Genomic DNA, 17,671 nt, shown 5'->3' on the forward strand with positions numbered 1-17,671 from the left:
GCAGCAGAAAGTAAGCAGTTATTAACAGCAAATTCACAAGTGGATTACCGTATTTTTCGGACTATAAGGCGCGCTTAAAATTCTTTCATTTCCATTCACGTAATAATTCTAGTTTTGCTTACCGACCTGAGAGCAATTTTATTTAGTACATGGTGTAATGATAAGTGTGACCAGTAGATGGCAGTCATACATATGAGATACGTGAGGACTGCGGGTTGGCGCCCTCTGTTCAATAAATTACGCTAGCAAGTACAGGTTAGCAAACAAGCCCAAAACTTTGATGTATAAATATAGAACATTACACGCAGCGTGCAAAAATCTGTCAAAATGTTTTAGTACGACTTTGGTAACTGCAAAGCCTCACTGCTTGATGGCTTGTCGGCTCATTACGGCTAACTTAGTCAGACGTACGGTGCTTCACATACGGGTATTATTATGGTGTGTGTATAAGGAGTCCAAAATGGCACCTATTAGGAGACTTTATCTGGCATTTTGTTTAGCAATAATATTCAAAACCAACTTTTCTTACTTATTGGTTCCTGCGGGTGTGTATTTAAGATCTGCTTAAATCCCGAAAATGTGCACGCGTTCGCCATTGTACTCCGCACCATAGTCAATAAGCTCCTTCTTCCTCTCTATCCTCTTGGTGTGCGGCATTCATCTTCTGCTGTTGCCATTTCTAATAGAAAGTAGTGTACAGTTCTAACTTATATCTGTCAGTAGACTCGCTATAGAAGCACTAAAAACTACCGCTACAACAAAGATGACGGGGAGAAGACACAGTCAAAGTGGAGCCACCTAATTAATTAAGACTGCCAACAAAACGGTGCATCCTGAGGAGATGGTCAGAAAGCTGCTTAAAGATGGTCTGTAAAACATAATCTACGCATAATTTTGACCAAAGAACCACTATTGCATGTTACGTAGAATACAAAGGAAGTGTTTTAATGTAGAAAAAAATACATTATGACCCTTTTAATGCGCCTTATAATCCGGTGTACTTTATGGTCTTTAAGAGGAGGACCGATCGATCCATAAATTGGTGGTGTCGATACCAAGGATATTATCAGTATGTGATCGATGTTAGAGTGATTAGGCCTTTTTTTCTGTTTTTGTCAATGTTTACAAATTCATAATAATTCCCTGGATACATGAGGCCTATGAGGGCAAAAACCAAATGATTTAAATAAGTAGTAGATTGTATTGTTTGCTTTTGTTTAGTTATTGTGTACTATTTAAATTTGTCTTGTACAAACGATTGAATGTAACAAAAGAGAATGAGGAACCAGCTATCCACTTTAGCTGCCAGATGGCTGTGAAGTGTTCAATATTATAAAATGTGTTTTGTGGCAATTCCAACTTTGACCACAGTGTCAGTTGATATATACTGTAGAATGGCGCTTTACATCATTTTCAGCAGACTGCATTGCAAAATTAGTGACTACCCTACCCTCTCTTCCTTCCATACTGTAATGTTTTTTTTTAATCGCGTTAATCAAATTTGTTATTGCTAATTTAAGGCTGTGATTTGATTATAGTCACATTGAAGGAGTGAAACCCAGCAGAGCTCACGGCGCAAAGAGCAACATCGGGACGTCGTGACTACCTCACCGGTGTCGTGTCAGATTTTGTATCCCCTAGAGAAATAGTTTCCCCTGCTGCAGTCGGTCGCCGCCTTTTACTGCCCCGACTTCCGCGGACTGTGTGGAACCTCGCTGGGCGTGTGTCATAGAGCAAATGTGCCCCACTGTTATTACACAGCGACAGGTGTGGAATCATTCTTGTCTCCTTGGGCGAGCAAGATTAATGGCTAGTCATAGTACTAGAGTCACTGTACTACACTATTGTCGGAATAACAGCTGTTTATTTAGTAAATAACATCTGGCTGCTAAACAAATGATTTAAGACGACAGTTTAATTGACACTTACTGTATTATAGGCAAGTGTTTCTGCTGCCATTGTTTATATTAATATCCTTTGTATAAGCACAATACAATGCAGACATTGAGTTTATTTCATTAAAAGGCAGAATAAAAACACGGTCTTGTGCTTGTGTATTTTACATACTAAAGTAATACAATGTGTGTACTTCAACATGGACAAATGATGTTAATGAATCCATCTGATGACTTTGTGTTGTCAGACCAGAACCCCAGAATGTGTTAATATTTCTAAACATTTTACATTTTAAAAATCAACACTACCTGTGCACACTCACTCATTAACATTTTACCGTACTGTAGGTGAAGTAAAGAACAACAGCCTTCCAGCATGTATTCTTAGGTTATTTAAATTAAGAGGAGAAAACTATATTTTACGGGGATATTGATTTTTGAAATATGTAATGTAAGAACGAATATAAAATACAAATGTATTTCAGTTTTAGGAGTTAAATGGTGGAACAAGCTCAGTGATGAGTTGAAGACATGTAGTTATTTGTTAAGGTTTAAGAAAGTCTTGAAAGGTAAAATAATACAAAATTATAAAATACAGTAACAATTACTTTCATCCCATTGATTTTTTGAATGTTGATGTTCCAGGTAATCTTATTTGCAGTGAATGTATAGGATAGGCAAATATAAGCCTTGGCTTCAGCCTATTCATTTTATGTCATTTTTTTAATTTTCTTTTTGTGTGTAAATGTGTATGATTGTTAAATATGTATAATCTGTACTGTTAAACTGATCACACAAAATGGTTGATTATATGACCGAAATAAATTCATTTAATTCATTCATTCATTCATTCATTTCATTCATTCATTCATTTAAGTAGGGTGGGATAAGAATTGTATGTAGTGCCATTTATGCAAATTAGATAATGATAACAGCAACCAACACCCCCAACCCTCAAACCACAAACCCGGACTACAGATAGATCGCAGTCCTGTGTAAAACAGTGCCTATCCCAGCTGCTCTTGGTCGGAGGGCAGGGTACACCCTGGACAAGTCGCCAACTCAATGCAAGCCCAACACAGACAGAGGCAACAACCAATCACACTCACATTCACACACTCGGCCAATTTTGTTTTGCCAATCAGCCTATCCCCAGGTGCATGTAAAAAATAGTAATACAAAAATTTTGTGCTGTTTAAAACCTGTGTCAGATTATGATCATGATGAACACATTAAGAGCAAAAACCAAAAAATCATTCAATGATCTTGAATATTTCCAAACAAAAAGTAATGGTCTCGGTATCAGTATCGGAAATACTTGCCCTGCAATTAATTGGTATCAAACCGATACCAACACTAGCAGTGTTGCCCACCCTTATAGTGCATCCTAAAGCTCTTTATTTAATTTGTCAACAACTATCACCTCTGTCACTTTGATAAGTGAAAGGCCACTTTGCCCACTTAAAGGTTGTGCTTCTCTCTTTAAAGGGCAACTGCACTTTTTGGGGATTTTTGCCTATCATTCACAATCATGATGAGAAAAACATTTTTATTTTTTTTTGCTTTCTAACATAAATATCGGCTCATTCTAGGTAGCTAGCAATGCAGCTAATGGGAAAAATTAATTCTACCGCAAAATCACTTTAAAAATACATTCAAAAAACATCAACAATACTTCATTTACGTTCTGTAACCTGTATAATAAAAAAGCGGTAACGACATTGTTATTGTATGAGTGAACACAGAGGGATTATTTTTCTATCGTAGTAACACATTGGCGTGCTTCGGTATCAGCCTTAAAAGCTAACTACGGCAAGAGATAAGCTAGTTTCTACAACACAAATCGTGTTTGAGTTTGTAATGCACAACACTGCTATACAACAACAACTCGTACTGACTGAAAAACAATAACAATCACATTACAGTATCTGTAATATGTTAGCCCACATTTCATGTTTTGTTTGTATAAACCCCGTTTCCATATGAGTTGGGAAATTGTGTTAGATGTAAATATAAACGGAATACAATGATTTGCAAATCCTTTTCAACCCATATCCAATTGAATGAACTACAAAGACAAGATATTTGATGTTCAAACTCATAAGCTTTATTTTTTTTTTGCAAATAATAATTAACTTAGAATTTCATGGCTGCAACATGTGCCAAAGTAGTTGGGAAAGGGCATGTTCACCACTGTGTTACATGGCCTCTCCTTTTAACAACACTCTGTAAACGTTTGGGAACTGAGGAGACACATTTTTAAGCTTCTCAGGTGAAATTATTTCCCATTCTTGCTTGATGTACAGCTTAAGTTGTTCAACAGTCCGGGGGTCTTCCGTTGTGGTATTTTATGCTTCATAATGTGCCACACATTTTCAATGGGAGACAGGTCTGGACTACAGGCAGGCCAGTCTAGTACCCGCACTCTTTTACTATGAAGCCACGTTGATGTAATAGAGAGTAAAGCTGTGTCGCGCATAAAGATGGTTACCGAATTTGGTACGTTTATAGGCACCGATTGAATCCCGAATTCACATAAAATCAAATGAAGCCATATTTCCATACCTTTGTTGCACGTAACGTCATGTCTGGTTGCAGACTCAGTCAACCCAAACATTTGGCGGGCAAAGAAGCATTCCCAGCAAACTCAGACAGAAATGTTACAATGTTCAATGCCAACAAAGCAAGTATGCCTGATCGAAAACACAAAGACGGTCAGTAAGGCTCCACTTTTCAAAATGTACTCACTCATATATATATATATATATATATATATATATATATATATATATATATATATATATATATATATATATATATATATATATATATATATATATATATATATATATATATATATATCAAGGTATACTGCAACAACTGGACAGTACAGTTATTATCAGCTCACAGTTAACTATTAAAGAAATTAATGTTCTCACTAAACACTAACATTTATTTACACATTGAATAGCACAGTAGTATCGAAAATTGGTACAGTTGAGTATCTGTACTGCACTGTATCAATTCAAATGTTAAAGGCACCATCCCTAGTAGTGTGATTGCATAAGTTGATTACACAGCTGCTCTTGGAAGAGTCCCTGCACTTTGATAAAGAAGGTGAGAAACACTATTGAATTCAGGAAAGAAGTCGTAGCAAAGTATGAAGGTGACGTTATTGGGGCTCTACCCCCTCCTCTCCTTCTTCACTGCTCTTTGCAGTCTTCAATCAAGGGACTATTGATGTAAATGTAATTGCATTTATTTCATTCATCATGTATATATATATATATATATATATATATATATATATATATATATATATATATATATATATATATATATATATATATATATATATATATATATATGTATATATATATATATATATATATATATATATATATATATATATATATATATATATATATATATATATATATATATATATATATGTGTGTGTGTGTGTGTGTATTTCACATTGTTTTTTGCATTATTATTCTCTATAAAAAGTTGTTTCTGTTAATAGTTTTTGGTTTCTCAAACAGATTCATCTCCTTATGGGAAACATATTTTGGTTTTTCATACGATTCGGTTTTCAAGGACCCTTTGGAACGGAATAATAATATAGACAACCAAGGTACTACTGTAGTGTCTTTAAATATGACCTTGAGGGGAAAATCCATCAACGATCAAGAAGGATGCATGGCTCTGCCAAAACGTGTCAACTCTCCCACAAAAAAACACTTGCAGGAATATTTCAAAACAATAGAGTGTGATGGTGAATCCACACTGGCTTTTTGACATATTCCTGCATGGGTTAGAACTCGCATCATTCAAAGTTTGAACCCCTTTTGCAGACTTCAAACGTGCCTATTTGCATACACGCTGAAGAGAAACGTCGCACATAAAGACAGAACACTACAAAATAAAATACCCTTTTTTGTCAAAAAAAAAAAAGAAAAAAAGCTGCAATTCAAAGTGAGGTTCAAAAACGACATTTTACCTGAAGCTGCCGACGTTAAAGGTGTCACATGTCAGCGCATCCTCGAGACCAAATGTGCGCAATCCGTAAGAGAAGACCGCTCCTCCGGTGCGCGTCCGTCCTGCTGCAAAGGTTCTTGTAAAGACAACACTTGCTGAATTTGTGCTCGCATAAGAACGTCAACACAAACGGTTGTGCTCAGTCAGCAGATTTCCACGAACCGCCGTGGGATGGGCGCGCTCCTGCGCAATGACGCGCGCGTGGGCTTTCAGCGGATGTGGAATCCTTCACAAAATGATGAATGTCTTGAAAATATGACATCAAGTGACAGCTGTGTCACCTTATGGTGCGTGGTTCAAACCATTCCTATAACAATGAAAATGTATGCACATATATATATATATATATATATATATATATGCTTCTAGTGTGACAAATATGAACAATACAAATATTAATTGCATCCACTCTGCAGGGATTCCCGTCAGCAACATGAAAATGATTGCAGCCTAAATGGAATGGGTATCGGCACACAACATGCACACTGTGTCTGTTTAGGCGCTTTGAAGAAATCAAGTGACAGTAATCCTGTCAGCTCAAATTTAACGCTTGGAAGTAGCACCTGCAGCTATTATGCTTTCTAATCGACCACATTAAGCACGGTCTGCATTATTAAAAAAGCAACACAATTAAATGCAGGAGTAAGGGTCTTGTGCCAAACCCTCTCATAACCTCACTGTTTTGCTTGTGTAGAGAACGAAATGCCCGCGGTTGGGGTCATCCACTGCTCCTTTGTTAGCTCTCCTGTGCTTCAGCTGTTGGTTGACAAGGCAGCGAGAGTGCAACTGCCACCATTCATGCAGGAGAGGGGGCATGCTCCTTTGTTGGCCCACAGCCTTCCAGTGCAAGCCTGTTCACAAGCAGGATGTACAACGTACTCCTCAAGGGATGCTGCTTTCTAGGTGACCCCTGACCTTTGACCGAAATGGGGAAAGTGGGGAAAAGGGAAGATAATCAGAGCAGGGTAGAGCTTGACAAAGGGCAATGCTGCAAATGAAAAACCATGTAAAATGACAAATCATATACGACAAAGGTGTTTCATAGGAAATGTTACCACATACTGTACATACGTGTAGCGCAGTGGTTCTCAACTTTTTTTCAGTGATGTACCCCCTGTGAACATTTTTTTAATTCAAGTACCCCCTAATCAGAGCAAAACATTTTTGGTTGAAAAAAAGACATAAAGAAGTAAAATACAGCACTATGTCATCAGTTTCTGATTTATTAAATTGTATAACAGTGCAAAATATTGCTCATTTGTTGTGGTCTTTCTTAAACTATTTGGAAAAAAAGATGTAAAAAAAACTAAAAACTTGTTGAAAAATAAACAAGTGATTCAATTATAAATAAAGATTTCTACACATAGAAGTAATCATCAACTTAAAGTGCCCTCTTTGGGGATTGTAATAGAGATCCATCTGGATTCATGAACTTAATTTTAAACATTTCTTTACAAAAAAAGAAATATTTAACATCAATATTTATGGAACCTGTCCACAAAAAATCTAGCTGTCAACATTGTTGCATTTCTTTTCGCAGTTCTTTTTGACAGACATTTTAAAAAAATCTCACGTACACCTTGGCATACCTTCAAGTACCCCCAGGGGTATGCGTACCCCCATTTGAGAACCACTGGTCTCGCGCCCCTCACTTCGTTACTGATAAGAATACAAATGTCCACAATCATTTTTGATTGCATCCGATGGTGCGCAGCATTAGTGAGAGCTTGCATGGTGAACAATTTTACTGATATTGAATCCTGGCCGATGATATGTCAGGAAGATATGTAAACTTATTGGTAATGTTTAATTAGTTTTTTTGCACAAGTAAATATTATTTGATAATTTGTCACGGCGCTTGCACAATCCCTCATGCCTTCTGCTGCCAGATCTGCTGACACCTCCGCTTGAAGCACGACAGGACACGCCCCTGCTCGCTCTGGCCGCAGTGCGGCCACGAGCCGGCAAAGCTGCAGGCAATCAGTAATCTGCGCACCTGGGACTAATGAGGGCAGGCCGCATAAAGACCAGCAGACCCGTAGATCCAGTGCCGGAACGTAGTTCACTCCTCGTACTAAGCATTTTCCTGAGGGAACTCTCCTGAAGGAATCAATAAAGTACTATCTATCTATCTGGCTTCCCTTCTGCGTACTTGCTCTCTCTCTGTGACTTCCCAGTTCCCGTGTCTTATGTCCTTTGTGTTCCCGGCAGTATTTTTCCTGTTCCCCGTGATCGAGCTGTGTGCCTCGACTCCTCTCTGGATTTTGGACTGCCTCCTTCGATCCTCGACCCCAAGCTTGGACACTGACCTCGTTGCTCCTCTCTAGTCCCCAATCACTTGCTTGCCCACGGACTGCCTTCTTGCCTTGCACCTCTGGTCTGACGAAAGATTAATTCAACACACACTTACAACAAACCCTGGTAACATTAACATTGTTAATTCTACACATCGTTTTGCACCAAACACATAGAGTAGCATACACCTCCCACACACTCATCAAGTTAAAGTTAAAGTTAAAGTACCAACGATTGTCACACACACACTAGGTGTGGTGAAATTTGTCCTGTGCATTTGACCCATCCCCTTGGGGAGCAGTGGGCAGCAGCGGCGCCGCGCCCGGGAATCATTTTGGTGATTTAACCCCCAATTCCAACCCTTGATGCTGAGTGCCAAGCAGGGAGGTAATGGGTCCCATTAAGAGGTTCAATAAACCTATTGAACCAATTCTTGCTTTGGTGTCGTCTCCTTCCCCCGCCGTACATAACATCATTCCTTTCTCATGAATTCAATTACTACAACAAATGCATTGTATTAAAATGTAATTTAAAAATGTATAACAATTGTTTAACACAAATAAATACATTATTTTTTTTTTGCAAGGGCGGGATTTCAAAATATTTTTTTACTTCGGGCCCCGAATTAGCCAGGGGTCGGTCTTGAAAAAAACAACTGCAACTTAATAAAAAAAAGCACTTGGAGAGAACACCCTTCAGCAAGACCCTACATCCCAACAGGAAAAATGTCAGAAATCCAGACGGTGATCCAGATCATCCCCAAAATGTAATCACTTGCTCTTTTTCAAATTGCTGTCATTCCCTAAAAGTTTAATCAAAACGTGCTACAACTTTTTGTGAAGCGGAATGAAAGAAAAGGAGTGAAGCCTCTTCCCAGCAGGCACAAGACATTGATACAACGTTGATTATATATACATTTCTTTTAAAACTGACTTTGAAACAACGTTGCAAAATAGTTATATTTGTGAATTGAGACAACGTTGATGTCCAACGTTGGATCCATGTTGTTGGTTGAGAAATTACCAAAATTTAATGGTCAAATCAACGTCACAACCTGACATTGAATAAACGTCATCAAAAAGCATGTTGTTTTAACATTATGTTGGATTTGCTCCAGTTGTACATAATTTAACAAGTTCTCAACATTTTTTTAATGTCTTGTGCCTGCTGGGTTATCGTCAGTCACTGTCTGTGTCTCTGTGCCTGGAGGCGGGGTCACACATTTACACAAACAGAAGCTGAAGCTCTTAATGTAAACAAATGTAAAGTAACGTTGTAGAAATGATATGGATCAGCTCCAAAATGTAATTACTTGTTCCTAGATGAATATGCATCTGCAACTTCTTGAGGTATTTATAGCAGAATGAAAGCACTAGAGTGAACCTTCATGTAAGTTGTCAACTGTCTTTGTTTCTGTAGGGCCAATAGTGTACACACACACACACACACACACACACACACACACACACACACACACACACACACACACACACACACACACACACACACACACACACACACACATAGACATACACATATTCTTGTATTCGTTACCTTCTTAAAACCTGAGAAAAATGCCTACCTCTTTAGGACCACCCTTTCTAGATATATAAAGATTTGTATTTACAACATTAATAATATATACATACTATGCAAATATAAAAAAGGTAAGCTTCTAGTATTTATTTATTTTTGTTTGTGATTAATTTTTCATCTTCATCATTTACTTCAAATTATTACAATATGTCTCTATATACATATATATTTTATTTTTTAAATAAATTTTGGCCAAAGGGGGCACAATTCAATTTCTTACACACACTTGTTATTACATATGTTGACCAGAGGGGGAGCACTTTTAAAACTGACACACAGTCAATTTGAAAATTCCCTCCTTTTTGGGACCACCTTAATTTTGATAGACTTTACCAACAGGGGTGCAAATGAGACATTCTCTATTTGATGCAATGGTTTTCCGTATTGGGACCATGATTTCGGTCCTAACTTGTTCACCAGTCCTTATATGGAAGGCAATTTTCCTTGTTGATGTCTCAAGAAGGGTAGAAATACAAGAACGCACGCACACACACACACACGCACACACACACACACAGTCCATCCATCCATCCATCCATTTTCTACGGCTTGTCCCGTTCGGGGTCGTGGTGGGTGCTGGAGCCTATCTTAACTGCTTTTGGGCGGAAGACGGTGTACACCCTGGACAAGTTTCCACCTCATCGCAGGGCCACACACACACAAATGTAAACATATGGTAACATTGTAGAAATTATCCATATCAGCCCTAAAATGTAATGAATTGTTCCTTATCCCATTCTGGACATTGTCTGGAAGTTTCATGAAAATCCGCTCATAACTTTTTGAGGTATGTTGCTAACTAACTAACTAACGTGCCAAAGGCAATGATTACATGGCCAAGGTAATAAGGTTAATTTAACCCTTCGCCTCTTCAGTTCATTAGCATTCTAAGTTGCCTTTAGGAACACAAAACTGTGAAAGGTCAAATGTGCGCACTCTGGTCGCACATAACATGAATATGTAATAACATCCTTACTTGTAATTTGGACTAGTAATTTGGCAACACTTTTACACAGCATTGTCACTTTTGAAAATACATTTACTTTCTTCTTTACATTTTGTCAGAAATTTGCTTGATGCTTAGTGACCATTGGAATGTACATGACATTTTAGAATAATGACATTATGAGGTTATGTTCTCTTCTTGGTCTTGCACGTACATCAGTGCATTAGCATATGGCATTATTACGTTGCCAAATAGTTACTTAACATTTTTAAACCCACGGGTCAACGGTCTTTATAGATCACTGTGTCAAATTGAAGGCCCAGGGGCCAGATCAGGCCTGCCACATCATTTCATGTGACCCGAAAAAGTTGGATTACTAAAGATATTTGTTCTTTCCGTTTTGACAAAAGTAACTGTATCAACTGCAATTTTTCAAACGTTAATATCACCTGACCATGCAACAAATACTATATTATTGTATACTGTATGAATTAAATCCATGTTAATATAAAAGCAAATACTTTAATATATGTCACGATTGTGTCACATGTTACTGCGTGGGACAGAACTCCAGACAAAGCGTGCAGGTAAGAATATGATTTAATGTCCATAAATCATACAAGGTACAAACGTACAGGAAAAAAACCAAAGAGACGCGCGCCGAAGCCAAAACTTAGCACAGGAATCAAAAGCATAGAAACGACAATTCATCCAACGTAACTGTTGCTTGTAGCAAATAAGGAAGCCAGACCGAGTGCGGCACACAATGTGAATAAGTAGCTCTCTGATTAGTGCCCGGCAGCAGGTGAGCGTGCCGAACACTAATCAAAGGCAGGTGAAACTAATCTGCACTCATGGTAACCAAAACACAAACCCATGCAAACCCACGGGTGCCGAAAACAGAACTGAGGTAGTGGAACTAATAGAACGAAACTAAACAAAACATGATCCCGGCAACGGATCATGACAAATATCTGCTTGTCTCCTTGACTTATGATTGCGAATTTCATCAAATTGTAAAAAAAAACTAAAATCTAATAACCAAATGCATAGGTGCATAATGTCATGAGGTGATTATACATTTATATTCATATATTCACAGGTACAAACGACCCTCTGAAGGCCTCCATGAAAATGAGTTTCACACCCCTGTAATATATGAATTCATTCTCATGACTCCGCAAGAACACAGATATTCTTAATCCAACTTTTTTTATTGTGAACACAGATATTCTTAAAAAAGTATATTGTTCTGTGTTTTGGCCACTAGTCCACACGCAAATATTTTAGTCCTTATAAACTGTCATGTCTGTCCATGTTTTTGTTTTGGCCATGTGTTTGTTTTTTGGACTCTTTTTAGTTCCTGGTTGCACTTCCTTGTTTGTTTGTTTCCATAGCAACTCATTAGTTTTCACCTGTCCTGTCACGCACCTGTTTCACGTTTTGAGTCACGCACCTGTTTTCACTGATCATGTCACTATTTAAATCTGTCTGTTTCTGTTGTTCGTCCTGGCGACCTCACACTTTTTCATCACTCTGCTTCATGTCATGTTCACAGTTCCTTGTCAAGTAAGTTTTGTTTATTAATGCCACAGTTAGTGTTTTTGTTTCATTGTTCATAGTTTCTGCCTTTTGTGCAAGTTTTATTTTCATAGCCAAGTTTTTGTACTTCCGCCATTGTGCGCGCCTTTTGTTTATTCTTTTTTTGAGTGTTAATATTAAATCATGTTTCTTAATTCACGTCTTGCCCGTGCCAATTTTCCGTTGCCTTCCGGAGAAACAAAACCCAAGAACCAAGTCGTGACATAAACAGAGCTTTTGGAAGAAGTATGGAAAAAGATTTTCAAAAAGTCCTACTTCAGCTTGTGTATGTGTGAAACAGTGCAACCCTGCAAATGTTGGGCTCCAATCGGCATCCAAATAATTCACACTGATTGAGAGTTAAGTCGAGCAGCGCGAGCAAATGAACTAAAAGCCTTGGGACTCGTTAATAAAACTGAGCGTGGAATTCTGACTAACAGTATACAAATAAAACAAATCAACCGCCATTCATTCCAATGAATACATTAGAATGCATATGCAAGCTTTATAAGACCCCTGGCTGTCAGCTCATTGTCCAGCGCAGCTCTTAAGATGTCAGAGAGTGAAGTGTGCCCCAGGATTTTGCTGGGTACATTTGCATTGCATTGTGGCTCTGCTGCAAGTTTACTGCATGCTACAATAGTCCGACAACACTCCTGAGCTGCCTGAAGAGAGAGGCACAGCTCTGCTCCGTTCTTGCAATGAAATTGTACGTGACAATTGGTATGTGGGATGGATTCCACAATAAACCCCTTCTCCGACTGGAAAACGAGATGAGGTGTGGAATTCATTAGATTTGTATTTTTTGTCCTGATTTTTGTGCTTTTAACATGGGAAAGTAACCTATTTTTAGACATTGGGCGTTTTATTCTGAAAAACAACCAGATTTATTTGTTGTACTTCCTCTACGCTCTACCATTGTCTGTGCGAAATTGGTCTGTCTTTGCGTCGACATTTGTTCAAAATAAAAGCCTTGCGAATTTGCATCGGAGAGCTCTGGAGCGTTTAAGCTCGAATGGAGTAGAAACTCACAGGGTATCGGCTCAGCAGCCGCACCAAACACACTCTCAGTGGAATTTATAGGTTACACATCTTACATCCACAACCACACTATGGCCTCCGTTACACTCATGGAGGGGTAAAAGTTACCTTTTAGGTGTGTGTCATGAGAAGTGTGCTACACCATGACATGCTGTAAATCTTAATTAACAACAGAACACAACTAATTGAGTTGAAGTTATTGACTTATGGTTTCTGGTTTAATTTTGTGCAACTAACAATGCACATGGCCAATTAATAAAGTATCCACAATGTCTCCTAAGCTCCATGTAAGTGAGCGCTGATTTTAAAGCTGTTCACACGCCATTGTTTATGTTATACGGCAGACTACAATGGCGGATGCGCGCACATTTTCAGGAATTATGCAGATCCCAAATACACAGCAGGTACCAGAAGGTAAGAAAGGTTGGTTTCATATTATATCGCAAAAGAAAACGCCAGATACTATGTCTGCTAATAGGTGTCATTTTGCTTTTCTTATGCACACCATAATAATACCCGTATGTTGAATCAAAGTACGTCTGACTACGGTAGCCATAATGCACCTACAATCCATCAAGCGGTGCGGCTTCATAGCTTATCAAAATCGTACTAAAACATTTTGACAGATTTTAAAGCGCCTTGTGTAATGTTCTATATTCTCAATGGAACATTTAAAGTTTTGGTGTTGTTTACTGGTGTCATCTTGCAGTCTACACATATCTCTAATGTGTGATTGCCATCTACCTTGTACCAAACAAAATAGCTTCGAGGTTGTTAAGCACAACCAGAATAATTCCGTACATTAGGCGCACCAGTTATAAGACACACAGTTGATTTTTGAGAAAATGAAAGGATTTTAAGTGCGCCTTATAGTCCGAAAAATACGATAGTGTCTATTTAATATGTTATAATCCATCCATCCATTTTCTACCGCTTTTCCCTTTCGGAATCGCGGGGGGCGCTGGGGCCTATCTCAGCTACATTGGGGCGGAAGGCGGCGTACACCCTGGACAAGTCGCTAGCTCATCACATGGCCAACACAGATAGACAGACAACATTCACACTCACATTCACACACTAGGGCCAATTTAGTGTTGCCAATCAACCTAATATGTTATAATGCGCAACCAAATCAATATTGATATCAGATGTCGGTCCGATATCAGCAAAAATCAGATTATAGTGGCTTGCATCTAAAATCTCCGATATACAGTGAATCCGGAAAGTATTCACAGCACTTCACTTTTATAAAAAAAATTATGTTACAGCCTCATTCCAAAATATAATAAATTAACACATTAAAATGTGGAAAAGTGACGATTTGTCCAGGGTGTACCCCGCCTTCTGCCCGAATGCAGCTGAAATAGGCTCCAGCAACCCCCGCGACGCCAAAAGGGACAAGCGGTAGAAAATGGATGGATGGAACATGTGGAAAAAGTGAAGCGCTGTGAATACTTTCCGTATGCACTCTAAGCGTTCTGATACAAGCAGCCCTGTAGCGTGTTTACTTATTACACATACTGTACGTAAGTGTTCGTACTTGAAAAATACTGCAGTCGAAAACACATTTGTTAATATAAGCAAGTATCAAATAATTATAGTTGCATTGTACTTACACATACAAAGCCTCCAAGGCAGCAGCATATGATGTACTATCCAGTCTCAAACGTATACGCATCATTCAATTCACTGCATCATGAGCGTAACTTTACAAAATATTGTGGCCACTTGGTGTTGCGAAAAACACAATCACCACTCCACTTCCATTTAAAGAAAGCATACTATCATGATCTGGCAGCTTTTCTGCTGCCTGTCTCCTTTTTGTGCCTGATTTCTGGGTCTCAGGACCGAGTCACCTGATACTCATTTCCTACTGTCTATTTAAGCTCTCCAGTCTATTCACCCGACGCCATTACATTCCTGATGGTTCACCCTTCCAGTCGTGTTCATCTGCTCTGCTTTGGCTCCACTCACGCTTCTCATTTCCTGTGGCTCAGCCCAGGCGTTGCTGTGCAGTGTTCAATAATACGTCTCCACACCTTTTCTGTGCAATTTATGTTGCTTCACGCTTTATGTGTGTATCCTTAGTTATTTTCCCTCACTCCTTTTAGAGTGCACTTTTTGTTATTATTCTTTTTTTTTTTTTCTTTGTGCTGGGGTCCTACACCGGCAAAGCCAATTGTGACACATTAATCCATTACAAACTGTAAATAATAGAGGTAAGTGTTTTTAATACCTACTATTTTTGTCTGTTTGACTAATTTTACTTGATTAAAGCCTTTTCTAACATTCCACACTACAAAATAATAAAATAATTTTTCCATGAGTCGTGCTGATATCTATATCAATATCGGCATCAGTCCATAATTAAAGCTCCAATATTGGTATTATATTGAAAGTGAACATGTTGCATCAGGAGACCCCTAATGTGGAGAGATATTTTTTTAAACCTCACTTGTGTGCATTGAAATGTATTCACATGTTTATGGTTACAGGTGAGCTAGAGCCTATCCCAGCTAACTTTGGGAATAAAAGTGGCAAACACTCTTAACTGGTCTTCAGTCGATCACAGGGCAACATCACGATTCAGCAGTACAAAAGAAAACGCAAAATAATATTACCAATTTATTTCAGAAAACTAATCAAAACTGTTTTGTTTAAATGGCTGAGAACAAAAGCGAGTACCATGTCTCAGGACAAAAAGATTACCGTATTTTTCGGACCATAGGGCACATCGAATTATAAGGCGCAGAGGAGCTGGTCTATTTAGGTCTATTTTCATACAACAGGCGCACCAGATTATAAAGCGCATTAAAGGGGTCATATTGTAATTTTTTTCTAAATGTAAAACACTTCCTTGTGGTCTACGTAACATGTAATGGTGGTTCATTGGTCAAAATGTTGCATACATTATGTTTTACAGACAATCTTCAAGTCGCTTTCTGACCGCCGCTTTAGGATGCGCCGTTTTATGGGCGGTCTTATGTGGCTCACCTTCGACAGCTTCTTCTCCCCGACATCTTTGCTGTACCGGTGTAGCGTACAAGGAGTCGAAGAAGTGTCAAAAGATGGAGTTAACTGTTTTAATGACAATCAGTCTTTACTCAAATCAATAACGGAGCCTCATCCGTGGCTCACTAGTGCAACAACGCCGGAAATGTGTCCTGCGAAAAACCGTCCAACCGAAACTCTCTAATAACTAAAGTTCCGTGGGTGGCTTATGTAAACCCCCTCCACAGGTAGTTTTGAGCACTTTCATAGCAAGTCTACTCAGATGTAAGTTAGAACTTTACGCTACGTTATATTAGAAATGGCAACAGTGGAGGATGAATGTCCCATAACAAGGAGATAGAGAAAAAGAAGAAGCTTATCGACTACGGCAGGACACAGACTACAATGGCGGATGCGCGCAAATTTTCAGGATTTATGCAGATTCCTAATACACATCAGCAGGTTCCAGAAGGTAAGAAACATTGGTTTCGCATCATATTGCGAAACAAAACGCCAGATAATATGTCTGCTAATAGTTGCCATTTCGTTTTTTCTATACACACACCCTATGTTGAATCAAAGTATGTCTGACTACGATAGCCATAATGCACCAAAATCCATCAAGCGGTGCGGCTTCATAGCTTACCAAAGTAGTACTAAAACATTTTGACAGATTTTTGAGCGCCGTGTGTAATGTTCTATATTCTCAATGGAACATTTAAAGTTTTGGTATTGTTTACTGGTGTCATCTTGCAGTCTACACATATCTCTAATTTGTGACTGGCTTGTTTCTAATGGACCACAATGGAAACAAGCCTTTTGGCTTTTGTGTGCCATCCATTTGCCTTTTTAAAGCATTACATGGATTAAATTCTTTAAGATGTCAATAAACTTCTCAATCTCTCACTGCCATCTACACTTATCATTAGACCATGTACCAAAAAAAATAGCTTCGAGGTTGGTAAGCACAACCAGAATAATTCCGTACATTAGGCGCACCGGTTATAAGACGCACAATCGATTTTTGAGAAAAAAAAGGATTTTAAGTGCGGCCTTTAGTCCGAAAAATACGATAGTGTCTATAAACAAGGTTCGTCTACAAAAGCCTGAATAGTACAATTGTTTGTACCTGACAAGTTTTGACTACATTGTCTATGCAGCCTTGATCAAAGAGGGCACGCGATGTTGTAGTGATGTCGTCTGTGATGAGTTATAAGGGTTGTGCCATCCCACACAAGGTCGTGTGATGGCCCATGTCGGTTTGTCAGACAGCGTCCCAGGTGTG

General features: G+C 38.5%; 1 protein-coding gene across 1 annotated transcript in view; it reads right to left on the reverse strand.

The window, feature by feature from the left end:
* Window positions 1–6,002, reverse strand: part of LOC133657440 (gamma-aminobutyric acid receptor subunit pi) — a 147,391-nt gene extending 141,389 nt beyond the window's left edge. The window contains exon 1 of the mRNA XM_062058770.1: window positions 5,899–6,002. The gene's annotated coding sequence lies outside the window, so the exon portion shown is untranslated. The remainder of the gene's footprint in view (window positions 1–5,898) is intronic.
* Window positions 6,003–17,671: the final 11,669 nt, after the last annotated feature.

This window comes from Entelurus aequoreus, linkage group LG09 (genome assembly GCF_033978785.1).
Source record: "Entelurus aequoreus isolate RoL-2023_Sb linkage group LG09, RoL_Eaeq_v1.1, whole genome shotgun sequence".
In the NCBI taxonomy this organism is placed as follows: domain Eukaryota; kingdom Metazoa; phylum Chordata; class Actinopteri; order Syngnathiformes; family Syngnathidae; genus Entelurus; species Entelurus aequoreus.